Consider the following 14680-nt stretch of genomic DNA (forward strand, 5'->3'; position numbering starts at 1 on the left):
AGTTAAATGGGAAGCTTCAAGAGCCAGATCACTTGAGGTAAAACAAAGGGCAGACCATCTGTGCTTGCAGACACGGCTGCACTAATGTGAGGGGGGAAATAAGAGCAATCATTTAGAAATTTTAAAGCCTCAAGCAGTTCTTCCTCAATCAAGTGAATATATCAGGTTAGAGTGATTTTTGGACTTGAGGTTACCAGCAGAATTGTTTCAATTTGTCATTCTTCGTTCATGTGTAGACACCGCTAATAAGCACATCTTTGCCTCTCCCTTATCTCAGTGGAGACATAATTTTGTTTTATGGCCCTTTCACACGACATCGTGTTGATCAGTTAATAATTTATCAGAAACCTCTAGCCAAATATTAAAACAAATGTGTGCCATAACACATCACTAGATCTTTCTTTTGAGCCATTCAGAGGGACAGGCATAAAGTGAAATTACAAAACATCTGTGCTTCTTCATGTTCTCATTATAATGGGATTTTAACTTTCCATGCAATTACAATGAAAACCATCCCAATTAAAAGGTTTGAACCAATGCCGCATCCCTATTAAGGTGTTAAAACATTCATTCTGTCAAATAGGGGGAAAAATCGGTTCCCTTTGAGATTTTCTCCATTAAGCTAGTTTCCTAATTGCTACATGCTATTTAAATAGCTTTGACTGCACTTACCTCAAATGATACAGTTCAATTAGCCTGTAAAAGAATTTAGGGTCTCTAGTGAAAAGAAATCTCACAAAAAATCCCATCTATATCAGAGGACACAGATATCTATTAAACTATTCTTGGTAGCTTCCATCTTTACTGTTTTTTTACATATCATAAAGATATGATCCCAAATTCAATTCCATTCTATCCTCTGAATATGAGCTATTATAATCAATATTAATAGCGGCATCAACTATAATTTACTAAGCATCTCCTAGGTATCACCCATATTGCATGCATTTTCTTATTTGGTTGTTTTAACAATAGTCCGATGATATTATCTGTGTTTTATGGATGAGAAAATGAGACGGAGAAACATTTAGAGAGCTTTTCCACTTACTCAGTGTCCAAAGTGAGATTTAAACCCAGGTCTTTATTACCAAAGTTCTTGTTCTTAACCATAAGACCTATTGTAATCTTTGTTGGCTCTTTAAAAACAACAATCATTCAATGTGATTATTCTTTCCTTTAGTTAATTCAATAGCAAATGTAGGATTAAAGAACAATTGTCCTTTATATTATGAGTTTTAAAATATGTACGTAAAACTAGAGGAAATAGTATACTGGATCCCCATGTACACCCAATGGTATGTGATCCTCTGTATACATGTCTTCGGTTTAATTTATCTCTTCACTTCTATTTCAGGAGCATTTAAGGGCACACTACAGGCATTGTGTCATGCCACCCATGAATAGTTCAGTACGTATCTCTATCTGGAGACATTTTCCAACATAGCCACCATGCCGTTATCATGCCAAACAAAGTTGTGATCTAAGCACATAGTCTGCCGTCCTGGTAGTCAGGGTCCTGGTGGGAAGCAGACGGCTCATCCAAAAGAGATAATTGAAGAGATTTAAATAAAAGGACTATTTACAAAGCTGTGGCCAGGGTTAAAGAAAATCAGCAAGGGATGCTGCAGGGCCTGAAGGCTAGCAGTCGTGAAATGCTGTATCCCCCGAAGGGCCAAAGAAGCGAGGGGTGGCGGGTTACTGGAAGCTGGAGAGAAGCTGGCCTGAGGGAAAGAGATACAAGAATAAATCCTTTAATCTCTTTCCTTTCACCCTTACAGCTCTTCTTGGTGTCTCCCACTGGCCACACTCAATCTGAATTCAGAGGACAAGGGATCCCAAGTCATTAGTACAGGGGTTGGCAAGTCTTTGTTCTGCAGAGGACCAGACAGTTAAAATCTTCAGCTGTGTGGGTCACATGCACTCTTTCTCTCCTGTATTCTTTTTTTTTTTTTTCTGTTTTTTTTTTTTTTACCCCCGTATAACCACCCCTTTCCCAGCTTAACTGAGGTAAAATTGACAAAGAAAATTATAAGACATTTATTTGTTTATTTATAAAATTGTTTATTTATTTCTTTTGAGAGAGACAGGGATAGAGAATGGCAGGGGCAGAGAGAGACGGAGAAGGAGAGAATCCCAAGCAGGCTCCACACCGTCAGTGCAGAGCCTAACCTGGGCTTGATCTCACCAACCATCAGATCATGACCTGAACCAAAATCAGGAATTGGCCACAGAACCAACTGAGCCACCCAAGGCACCCCCACATTTATATTTTTAGCTTACAGGCTTTACATAAACAGGTCACTGGCTAGATTTGGCCCACAGGTCATAGTTAGCTGATCCATTTTAGTTCATAAAGACTAGTAACCTGGGGCAAAGAGAGTCAAGTAGGGTATAGAGTGGTTCTGGAAAAGCAAATGGAAATTATCTAGACACAGTCATGTTCAAAGATGGTTTGTTCAAATGAAGATCCTAAAAAGATCCACACATTTAGCGGCATTTAGTAGCTATGTCTATTCTATAATCTCTTCTCTTTCCTTTTGGATAAATGCTACTGATTTGGGGGGGAAACGAGTTGTTTTGTCCTGTAGACAAAAGATTTGACTACTTACTTTCCTGTAGTAAACTTCAACGTGTTTCTCTCTATTTCCTCTAAACTGTTAGAACTTGAGGCTTGATTAGATTCAAGTTCAAACTTTTAAGAAATAATGAATCAAAGTTGGGACTATATGCTTCCTGTTCCATCATATCATGAGGAGAATGATGTTTCTGACTCTCACTTTTAGGGATGCCGAGGTGATTGGTGGGTTCATTCACCATCAGCTCTGTGTCTCCATTATTACATTTTCCATTAAATGTATGCCTTCTGCTTTACAACATCCATTGATGATTATTTCCTAGAACCATTATTTCATGACTCTGGATAATAGTGACATTTTAATTCCATAATTCTTTCTGCATTTATTAGCTAGCATTCTTCTGTAACGACTTTCTTGACCTTATTAGCTATTTGGTAACCCTGAAATATAGTCTGTGTTGGAAATGCAAGATAAACACTTCATTCTTCTCTCTACCAATTTTAACTTAGTGCCCTACTGATCTCCAGTTACAATCATGAGCTTTTTAAAAAAGCATTATTTTGAAATTTTAAAATAAATATTTCTATTATATATATATATATATATATAATATATAGACAAATCCATAAATTTAAAATAAACACACACATATAGCATGTCACCCTATTGCAAACATGATTGTTTGTGTTTCTTATATTGTCTCATTTTGGGCAAATGGGCACTGTGTATGTGTGTGTGTGTGTGTGTGTGTGGCTCAAAACAACAGTAATTAATTTTCTTATAGTTCTGAAGTACAGAAGTCAACATATGTAGGCACTACCACATTATCTCTAGAGGCTCTTGGGAAGATTCCCTTTCTTGTCTTCTCCAGTGTCCAGTGGCTGTTGGCGTCCTTGGGCTTGTAGATGCATCACGCTAATCTTCAATTCTGTCTTGACAATGCCTTCCCTTCTCTATGTGTCTCTGTGTTTCTATTGTCATATGGATACTTGTCATTGGATTTAGGGCCCACCTGGGCCATCATGAATTTTTTAAATTAATTACTTCGGCAAACTCTCTTTTTCCAATTAATATCACATTCAAAATTTCCAAGGATTAGAATGTGGACATATGTTTTCGAAGGCTACCCATTCAATCCATGACAGATGTCATTGTGATTTTTGCGATGATTGATCTACTAAACAGAAAATGGTTTTTGAGGGCCATTAATGTATTATAAGCTATAGTATTGCAAATATAGAAACACTGATTGACACTGTGTTTTATATCAACATGAAACATAGTAAAAGTTTACTAGTGAACTACAAAATATAAAATTATCAAATCGTTGATAATAAAACAGGAAAACTGAGAAAAACATACATTACTTTTGCTAATACAATTAGTTGGTTTTCTGCCACACTTTGGTTCTCTATGTGTATTTTTGTGGCATGGAAGAAGGAAGTAGGGTCAGAAGTTAAAAAATAAAAGAATGCATCAAAGGGTTTTACTCCCATTTGATCACAGAAACTTGTCACATCTTTGAGGATTCACTTTTACTCTCTGTAGTAAATTTCCTATCCCAATGGTGTTCCTAACACTTTTGTGTAGTAGTAGAATGGATTATCTATTCTGTAATAGCACGAAAGAGCTGGGAGACACAGAGGCACAAGGTGCGTTTTCTCTGTACCTTTTGGAAAAGAAAAGGTAGAGAAAGTGTTAATTGTTTTTGTTTGAAATTTATGTGCCTTTGTTTTGAAGAATCACTGTTTCTAAGAGAGAACTCTTGGTTGCATTATAAGCATTTCAGACAGAGGCACCTTATGTTGTCAAAAATCTGCATTTTATCTACCAGTATCATGTAGTGACTGCAGGGTAGGCTCCTGTGTCCTTTGATAGCTTTCTTCCTTCCTGGTAGGGCAAAATACCTCAGGCTCATCTTATGCATTTCCTGCCCTGCATCTGGAATCATCTGTTTCTCCCAGCAAATCCTGTTTTCTTAGTAGGAAATGATATTGAAAGACTACTACATGGGTGCTAGCGATCCTCCCTCTAATGGGCTGTCATTGTTTTCTAGGCTTTATTTCCCTTAAAAATTAGGTGTCTGTTGTTTATTTTCCATCTGATTGGGTGAACTCACACCTAACTTGGCTAGAGACAGTCTAGGTTTACATCTATTCACCCAGCACTGCCAATGGTACCACTTAAAAGTATCCTTGTTCAGATAAGTTATGACATTCTACTTACACATGACTTAATCTGAGTCAGTTGGTAGAACAGATGACTCTTCATCTCAGGGTTGGGAGTTCGAGCCCCACCTTGGGTGTAGAGATTACTTAAAAATAAAATCTTTAAAAAATAAACAAGTGACTTAATCTGGTTTTATCAGGTGCCCAAAGGATGTTTCCCTTACCTTTAAAGTTCTGTAGTTTCACGAGACTGTGTCTTGGTATGGCTCTCTGGGTCAATTTTCTGAAATAAATACATGGTGTGCGCTTTCAATATGTCAGCCTGAGTCTTCTCTTATTTCAGGAAAACTATCTTGTTTTTTAGTTTATAGGGGTAGTTCTGTGTCTGGATTTGTCTTGGATGATTCTAATCATACATATTGAATTTTTCTTATCCATTTTCTATATCTATTGTTTTCTTTTGTACATTCTTATTTTTCTTTGATTTCTGCATTTTCTTCTTTCTGCCTTCCATTTTTCTTACTGTCCACTCTCTCTTTTACCAAGTCTCTTATGTTTCCATTAGTTTCAGACTTCATTCTGAAGTGAGTTTTTTTTCCCTTTTTTTTTTCATAATTTTTTTCCTAAACTCTGACATATCCTGCTGGCTTTCATGCTGTCTCATTTCTGGTATTTTCTACTTGTAAGCTATGCTAAATTTTCATAGTTTCCATACCATTCTTACCTTTACCGTAACCCTTTTGTAATATTACACTGTGGTTTTCATCAGCCTCATGGTCATGGTTTTCTGGTATGTATTCATCAATGATTACTTTCTCTCTTTTTTTTTCATACAACATCCTTATATGGGGCTTTTTCGTGTTCTCTTGTTTATTTGAGATGCCCCCCCCCCTTTTTGCCCCTTCTTCTTTGAGAAGGAGATTCCTGTGGAGAAAGGTCATGGTAGTTTCCTAGGGAAGTGGTTCTAAGGCTCCCCCCACCCCATGTTGTTGCCTTGAAGTATTATAAAGAAGATGTGGTTTATATACACAATGGAATACTACTTGGCAATGAGAAAGAATGAAATCCTGCCATTTGCAACAACGTGGATGGAACTGGAGAGTATTATGCTGAGTGAAATAAGTCAGTCAGAGAAAGACAGATATCATATGTTTTTACTCATATGTGGAACTTGAGAAACGTAACAGAAGACCATGAGGGAAGGGAAGGGGAAAAATAGTTTCAAACCGAGAGGGAGGCAAACCATAAGAGACTCTTAAATACAGAGAACAAACAGGGTTGATGGGGGTTGGGGAGGAGGGTAATGGATGATGGGCATAGAGGAGGGCACTTGATGGGATGAGTGCTGGGTGTTGTATGGAAGCAATGAATCACAGGAATCTACTCCTGAAGCCAAGAGCACACCGTATACACTGCATGTTAGCTAACTTGACAATAAATTATATTAAAAAAATGCAGCTTTTCAGCTCAATGGTCCTACTTCCTCTGGACCCCCTTTTCTGCGTAGGAGTTGAATTCTTCTCTCGGTTTTTCACCATTGTTTCTACACTGCTCTTTTTTTTTTTTTCTTTTTCTGTATGCATAGCAATTTTTCTCTGAGTCTGTCTCTATCTTCCCAGAAGGAAAGGTTCCGGCTACTCCTGAGGCCCTTGGGGGATTAGGCTGCCCGGGACCTTGAGATTTTCTCACAGGTGTCAGTGTATCTTGTTTGGTCTCACCTACACACTACAGCTGTGGGGATCTCCCCGATTTTTACCAATTGGTTGTTTCCAGGTTGGCTTGCCCAGGATTCCACTGAAGAAGAAGCTCGTTCTCGTTGGGAATGAGCATTTGATGCAATTCCAGTGTTTCAAGTCTCTTGAGACCATCAGAACTCTCTTTTCTGTCCTGTCCACCGCCTCCATGAGTGCTGGTTCCACACATGTCCTGAGGGGGTTCTGTCGTGGGTTGTGGTTTGGCATTAACCACTTTATGCTCCGGGGTTTCAGGGAACGCCTTGTCATCTCATTTTGTTCAGGATGCTATCCTTTTTATTTTTAAATCTTGCTATTCTAGTCTACCTATCTGTTTTGTTTTGTTTTATGAGAAGATTTAGGTATATTTAAACAGTAATATTTAAACAGTAGGTATATTTAAACAGCTGCCATAATGACTTTGTTCTGACTGGAAATTTGAGGTCACTTTTAAAAAACTGACCTGACATAGTTAAGTTTGGAAGCATAGAAAATAAGACAGGACCTCACAGAATTAAGTCCCATGCCACCTAGGGAAAAATTCAACCTCAATCGGGAAGTAGCTTTCCCTACCAGGCCCGTCCGTCTGCAGCTGCCATCAGTGCTGCAGGCGAAATGGCAATGAGGACACCATTTGTTTCTGCCTACCTCAGTCACAGATGTGCCTGGGCCAGGGGGCACAGGGGCTTGGGTCTCCTGAGCCTTGCTTGTATGCCATTACTAGGTAGACCTGAGGGGATAGAGGCCATGCATTCAGAGTCAGGCCATGTCAGGCTAAGTCAGAAAAGTTGGAATTAGATGAAGGCAGAGGGATACCATCTGTGAGCCAAGGTACAGGCCAAGGAGTCCACAGGCAGAGCCCCCAGTTGCTTTGGAAGAGTTGAGGAAGCAGGTGCCCAGAATCAGAACAACAGGAGGGGCCCTGACAGGCAGCCATCCAGGCTGAGGCCACCCAGCTTCCTATTTGGCCCTATCCTTGATGGCCAGACCTGCCACACTTAAAATGTTTGCTCACTGTCTGTTGCTTGACAAGGCCATGTTCTTGCATGATACTAGGGAACATAGTGGAAAATCTTCTCCATCTGGAGTCTTAACAACTGGTCATGAGTTATGCCCCCATCAATGGAGTTGCCATTCTTATTGCAGCAATTACCTCGCACACAACACTATTATAATTTGAAAATTCTCATGCTCAGTGTCTGAGCACAGATCAAAACCATTTAAAACAAGTACCCTTGTCTACCTTCTCCTTTCCTCAAAAGGACGCCATCTCTGCACCAATCTTTTTGACCCTGTTGGGTCAGAAAAAAAGACAGGTCTCTTTCTCACCATAGCTAAAAGCTCAAGTGTTCTGGAGAAAAAAACTACCCAGGCAATGTCCAGTGGAAACACATTGGTATCTTTAGCTAAATGCTTATTATTTGCTAAGCCCCATAACATGAATGTTACTCACATTATCTAATGTAGTTTTCACAGAAATTTGCGTGGTTGGGGTATCAGTTAAGCTTTACTTGCAGGTTACATAAACCGCCCTCACTATTCTAAGTAGGAACAGATTTAAAACAGGGAATTAGGCGCTTAAAGAATCATTGAGAGGGTTAGAGAAGCAGGCTCTAAGCTAGTCCTTCAGGAATGCCTCCCGGAAAACAAGACAGAACTGACCATGTAACCAAATGCGTCAGATTGGTAGAACCTAAATTACAATAGAAATCCTTGCTAGAAGGAAACCATGGACATGCAGGTGCAGGTTTTGGCTTTTCTTGCCTCAGTAATATACAGACAGGCATACTGGGAAGGTTCTAGTCCCATTCACTGATGAGGAAATGGAACTGAGCTCTGACCACGGGAACCAGTCATATGACTAGAAATGGAAAATCCAGGATTAAGCCCAGACCTAAACTCGTGTTCTCAACCACGTCACTCTTCAGCCTGCCCAAAAAGGCATCTGTGGTCAAAGAGGAGTGAGAAAGGCTACTTTATAAGCATGATCAGGACTTCCTTATCAATGAGCATCTTTCCTTGACTGTGCCATCAAATTACCAATCACCGGTTCCACCAGCACTTTTTATCCTCTCCCATCAAACTTCTCAAATGTGAGAGGAATCTTCTAGGATCTCATCATAACTTATGGAAATGACCGTCCTAGCTTTCGGTCTGTCACACATGGACAGGTTCATACTCTGACCAATTCCACTGGACTGTTTCCAAAGGTGATAAATTCTATTGCTTCCGTTTGTCATGGGAAAGTAGTTATTTACATTAGCAAAAATTAAGTTTGACTCGAGATGAAATACAATGAAAGTACCAGTTCCTTCTGTAAATGGGCCGCAGAAAGTTCTAATCTGTATCCTAATGCTCCAGGTCATTCACTCATTCATTCATTCATTCATTCACTCATTAATTCATTCACTCAGTTCTTAATATCCTAATTCATCGGACAGTTATTTATTGAACATCTATTATGTGCCAGGAAGACAGTGACATATAAACCTGCACTGTCCCTGTCCTCCCAGGGCTTATAGACTAAACATGAGGACAAACATTCAGTTAGTATGTAAAGAGATTTGACACAAGAGGGGAATGGTACTATGGGAGTAACAGTAGAGGGGTGAGCATGTGGCCTCCCTGGAGGAGTTTATCTAAGCTGAAACCTGAAGGGTGTGTAGAGTTTAGCAAGGCAAGGAAGGAAGGGACGAGTGTTCTAGTCAGAAGGTGGCCGCAAAGCCAAAGTCTTGGAGAGGAGAGAAAGCAGGGTGCACTGGAGATAGCAAATGAAGAGCAGAGTGGTTGGGGTGTGGGGTAGGGAGGACAGTGGGCCAAAATGAGCTGTAAGGATGGGCGTGGAGGGTCATTTGCAGACTTGACGGTTGATAGGTTGATTTAGCAGAATGAAACCCTCCATGCTGTTCACCGTGGTCATGGGAGGTTGCTGCTAAGCCATATGGAAACACATGCTGAAAGTGTAACGATCAATAAGTTAACAGGTTCTTGTTAGTAAAGAGAAGCAGGTTGTACTGGAATATACGTGCAATTAAAACATCTTTTTTTTTTTATCATGTGTTGCATATTTCTGACATTCAATGAATATTCAGAGCAGTGACATAGAAAATTATCACCTTTTAAAAATGCACTCATAGTTTTCAGTATTCCAAAACATCAGGCCTTAATTGTTCAATGATAGAGAATAGATATTTCCATTTTTATTTTTTTTTTAAATTTTTTTTTTCAACGTTTTTTATTTATTTTTGGGACAGAGAGAGACATAGCATGAACGGGGGAGGGGCAGAGAGAGAGGGAGACACAGAACCGGAAACAGGCTCCAGGCTCCGAGCCATCAGCCCAGAGCCTGACGCGGGGCTCGAACTCACGGACCGCGAGATCGTGACCTGGCTGAAGTCGGACGCTTAACCGACTGCGCCACCCAGGCGCCCCAGATATTTCCATTTTTAAATAGTTAAATTTTTGTCTTTCATGTTTGTCCAAAGATTTCCTCTACGAATTGATGAAAGGTTGATTCTTTCATGATAATTTATTATTCAAACAGGAACATTGTCATGGTAATAATTAACTATTACTTTTAGAGGGGAAAAAAAGAAAAAAGGTGTCTCTTTCCCCAAAGTTTTGAGTTTTAGGGTATCCCAGTGGTGGAGGAAGTGCTGGTGACTGGGCGTGTGGTGGGGGTTGTCCTAGCTGTGGGCAGGGGGGTAGCTGGAGGCAGACTATGCAGACAGGTGGGGTGAGGTCTCAGCAGAGTGCGCCAGCCCACATGAGGCAGTAGCTAGGCAACCATTGGTATCTCTGGGCCATGGAGGGAGCCCTGACCTATAGCTGATGTAACCTTGAGGTTACTCCTTTGGTTATCTGGCTCCCATTGGCATGGCCATGACACCAGAGCAGGTTAGAAGACCTTAATAAGGTCCATAATAAATTTACTCCCACATGTGTGAGAATGAAATGAGTGACAGTCGAATGGTGGCAGATGAACACACAACAAAACCATGCTCTGAGGGAAGTCTTGTTTCCACCTTCCAGCGACTGGGTGAACTTTTGCTGCTCTCTCTTCCATCCCAACTCACTCACTCTCTCAGAGAGTGTCTAAAGAGCCCCTCCCAGGCACCAGGCTCTCTGCTAGGTATTGGGCCAACAACAGTTTATTAAATCATTTAGCACTTATTTCTTGAACACCAGTTATGTGCCAAGCAATGTTCTGATCCTTGGTAAACAAGGCAGACGAGGATCCTACATTCAGGAGATATTTGAGATGTAGAAAAGTGCTAAACAGAGAATTTAAAATAAGGTAAATAATTATAACATGGCAGCTATTTTACTTTGGATGGTAGGGAAGTCTTCCTAGAGGAGGTAACCTGTGTGCTGAGATCTGAATCTGAATAAGAAGAGTAAATCCTATGAAGATCAGTGAGAAGAGAATTCCATACAGGGGAATAGTTCATGTAAAGGCCCTATATCAGGAATGAATGTTGCATGTTGGAGGAAAATGCCAGTTCCTGTAGTTGGAGCTTAGTGAGGGAGAGAGAGGTATAGGAAAGGCTGAGTTGGTGGAGGAAGATATTTGGGGCCTCATAGGTGAGTGTAAGATGCTTGATTTTTCTGAGTGCATTAGAAAGCCACTGGAGATTTTTCTTTTTCAAAATTATGTATCTGATCTATCTCTATCTATCTGTCTATCTATCACCATAGAAAATACATTGCTTTGTTTGCTGTTGCATACATGACATGTTACTCTAGATATCATTCTGCACCTTGCCTTTTTCGCTTGATAATATGCCTGGAAATCTAAGCCACTGGGGATTTCTAAGCAGGGAAATGACATGATATGATTTATAGTTTTAAAAATATGACTCTGGCAGCTAGGGGGGAAATGCATGATATGTGTCTTTGTTTCAGATGCTATAACAAAACACAATAAACTGAATGGCTTAAACAACAAACATTTATTTCACACATTTCTGGAGACTGGGAAGTCCAAGATAAAGGTGCTTGCGAATTTGGTGCCTGGTGAGAACCTGCTTCCTGGTTCATAGACAGTTCTTATTGTGTCCTCATATGGGGGAAAGGGCAAAGGAGCTCTCTGAGGTCCCTTTTATGAGGATACTAATCCTATGCATGAGGTCCCTGTCTCATGACCTAATCATTTTCCGTAGAGCCCCCATCTCCAAATGCCATCACATTGGGGATTAGTTTTCAATGTGTGAATTTGGGGGACATAAACATTCAGTCCATTGCAGTATGAGAATAGCAGTGTATGGAGTATTGAGAATGTAGAATGAGTGAGAGATAGGTCCCTGCCCTCACAGGGCTCATCTCATAGTCTGCCTTCTCAGCACGTTCAATCTCGGGGTTAGTATAATTGCCTGTGTACTGGCCCTTGGTCTCTCATGCTGAACTGTGGGATCTCTGGGGGCCAAGCCAGTGTCTTTCTTGTTCATCTGTGTGTCTCAAATATCTAACCAGGTGCCTGACACTATACAAGATGATCACTGAACGTTAGTTGGATGGGCGAATTAACGGGTCTAGGCAGTTTTATTAATAACTCACTTTGCTGTGAACAGCATGACTTTCTTCCCATGATTAGTCAGTATTTGTGATGGAATATCAGTATGGATGTCTTAGAGAGACACCTTTATGTGACAACAAAATGAAAACCAATGATTAGAGAGTTTTGTATTATCTCTTTGGGATGATGGGCAGCATTCAGGATGGTGAAAAGCAGAGAAACTAATTCACATAAAATGACTAAGAATACTAAGGGCTATTGATGCTGGAGAAAACTTAGGGGAGCATGGCAGCTGCATTCAAGTATGTAAAAGACTGTCATATGGAAGACAGTGTACTTGAGGGAAAGAGACAGGAGCGCAAGATACGTGTCTCAAATAACCAAAAACAATTTTCTGCAGCTACCCTGTAATAGAATAGGTTTTCTTGTGAGGCAATGAGCACCTTGTCTCCAGAGATATTCAAACAGAAATTAGATATTAATTTGTCAGGGATGCTGCAGAAGTGACCCCTGGATTTTATATAATGATAACAATAGCTACCATGTCTTTAGCCCTCAACCCTGCTCCAGACAGTCTGCCAGAGAGCTTTACAAATGTTATCTCATTTACTTTTCATAACAACTCTATGTGATAGGAGTTATCTATTTTGTAGATGCAGAACCTCAGGCTTAAAGAAGTAAAGTGATTTTTACAAGGGCACACAGTTAGGAGTGGAAGACCCAGAATGCATCAAGGTCTCTATGGCTCTCAACTCTTTGTTCTTTATCATCCAGGCGTAGGCATGCCTGGGAGGTTTCTAAACCATGGCCTCTTTCTCAGTTGTCCCCAGGGTTAGGCCATAGCATTTCATTCCTCTCCATGACCAAGGATAAGTGGTGCTCAAGGAAGGGTAGGGACATTTACCAGCTACTGTTGGTGGGTGTTCAAGGCTAGATGCAGTGGGAAGAGCCCTTCTGTTTCTTCTCTCCGTGAAGCTGGATGGAGAGAGTTCTGGGATGACTCTTCCTGAGAGAAGCTCTCGCCATTTCTCTAACGCTATGGTTTCCTCTAATCCCTTCTAATTCTTGTTTCCACAAGACAAGTCCCTAGGTTGGCATCTACCAGTACTGTCTGAGGGTGCCAGCACTGGGTTGATTGCCCGTAGAGACCTCACAGGAGAGATAGCTCGTCAATGGCAGGGTTCAGAGACTCCTGAGCCCCAGTCCAAAGTCATCCTGACCTTATTCCAGCACCCTCAACATCTCCTGAATCCTCCGACAGTTGAGTTTCTTCCATATTAAGATTTTAATATTCTAATGCTCTTGGGGCCATAAGATAATTTCTGTTGAAGATTCAGAAAGGGGATGACAGTTATAGACTCAATGTTTGTGTTTCCCCCAAATTCATATGTTGAAGCCCTATTCCCCAATGCAATGGTATTTGGAGTTGGGGCCTTTAGAGGGTAATTAGGTTTAGATGAGGTCATGAGGGTAGAGTCCCCACGGTAGGATTCGTGTCCTTCTAAGAAAGAGAGATGAGACCTTTCTTGCTCTTTCTCATTTTGTAAAGAACACGGAGGGGCGCCTGGGTGGCTCAGTCGGTTAAGCGTCCGACTTCGGCTCAGGTCACGATCTCGCGGTATGTGAGTTCGAGCCCCGCATTGGGCTCTGTGCTGACTGCTCAGAGCCTGGAGCCCGTTTCAGATTCTGTGTCACCCTCTCTCTCTGACCCTCCCCCATTCATGCTCTGTCTCTCTCTATCTCAAAAATAAATAAATGTTGGGGCGCCTGGGTGGCGCAGTCGGTTAAGCGTCCGACTTCAGCCAGGTCACGATCTCGCGGTCCGTGAGTTCGAGCCCCGCGTCAGGCTCTGGGCTGATGGCTCGGAGCCTGGAGCCTGTTTCCGATTCTGTGTCTCCCTCTCTCTCTGCCCCTCCCCCGTTCATGCTCTGTCTCTCTCTGTCCCAAAAATAAATTAAAAATGTTGAAAAAAAAAATTAAAAAAAAAAATAAATAAATGTTAAAAAAAAAAATTAAAAAAAAAAAAAAAAAAAAGAACACGGAAAGAAGGCATTGCCAACAAACCAGGAAGTGGTTCCCACCAGACACCAAATCTGCCAGCACCTCGATCTTAGACTTACCATTCTCCAGAACTGTGAGTGATAAATGTTTGTTGTATAAGCCGCCCACCCTATGATGTTTCATTATAGCATCCCAGGCTGAAGACAGACAGGAAGTGGTTTTTGCTTTGGTTTGTTTGCATTTATGGAAGGGAATTGTTGGATGAAAGGACTTTTGTTTTTTGGCCTCTGTGGCAGAGAATGTAACGTTTATGTCCACAAAGCCAAGGAGAAGTCATATTTGGATCTCTGATGAAGCAGCAATTCTGAAGCGCCTGTCTAGTATCATGCATGATTGACAACTTGGTGATGAAATCAGCATGGTACCCCTTCCTTTCCCATGCTGTCCAGAGCCCCACATGGGTAGTGCTGTTCCCAGGGCAGCTCTGGTAGAAGCCCCATCAGAGAAGTGCTTCACTTATGAGTACTGGAACAGATAATCCCTGCAGCCAATGAAAACCAAATAACTAGTTTCCCTCAGTCTAAAGAGGACCCTGCTCAGTGTATAACAGTGAAAATGCTACCCAGTCACGTACCTAAGGAGAAAGATGTATGGCTTTCCCAAAGGAGAGAGAACTCTTAGAAAGTA

At 41.0% G+C, this 14680-nt stretch overlaps 1 protein-coding gene across 5 annotated transcripts in view; it reads left to right on the forward strand.

The window, feature by feature from the left end:
- POU2AF2 (POU class 2 homeobox associating factor 2) overlaps nt 1–14680 on the forward strand; it is a 490852-nt gene that overhangs the window by 125956 nt on the left and 350216 nt on the right. Inside the window, exon 4 of one of the 5 annotated variants that reach the window (XM_058686717.1) lies at nt 14028–14126. The exons of the other annotated variants lie outside the window; for them this stretch is intronic. The gene's annotated coding sequence lies outside the window, so the exon portion shown is untranslated. The remainder of the gene's footprint in view (nt 1–14027; nt 14127–14680) is intronic. 5 annotated transcript variants of the gene reach the window in all.

This window comes from Neofelis nebulosa, chromosome 10 (assembly GCF_028018385.1).
Source record: "Neofelis nebulosa isolate mNeoNeb1 chromosome 10, mNeoNeb1.pri, whole genome shotgun sequence".
Classification (NCBI taxonomy): Eukaryota; Metazoa; Chordata; class Mammalia; order Carnivora; family Felidae; genus Neofelis; species Neofelis nebulosa.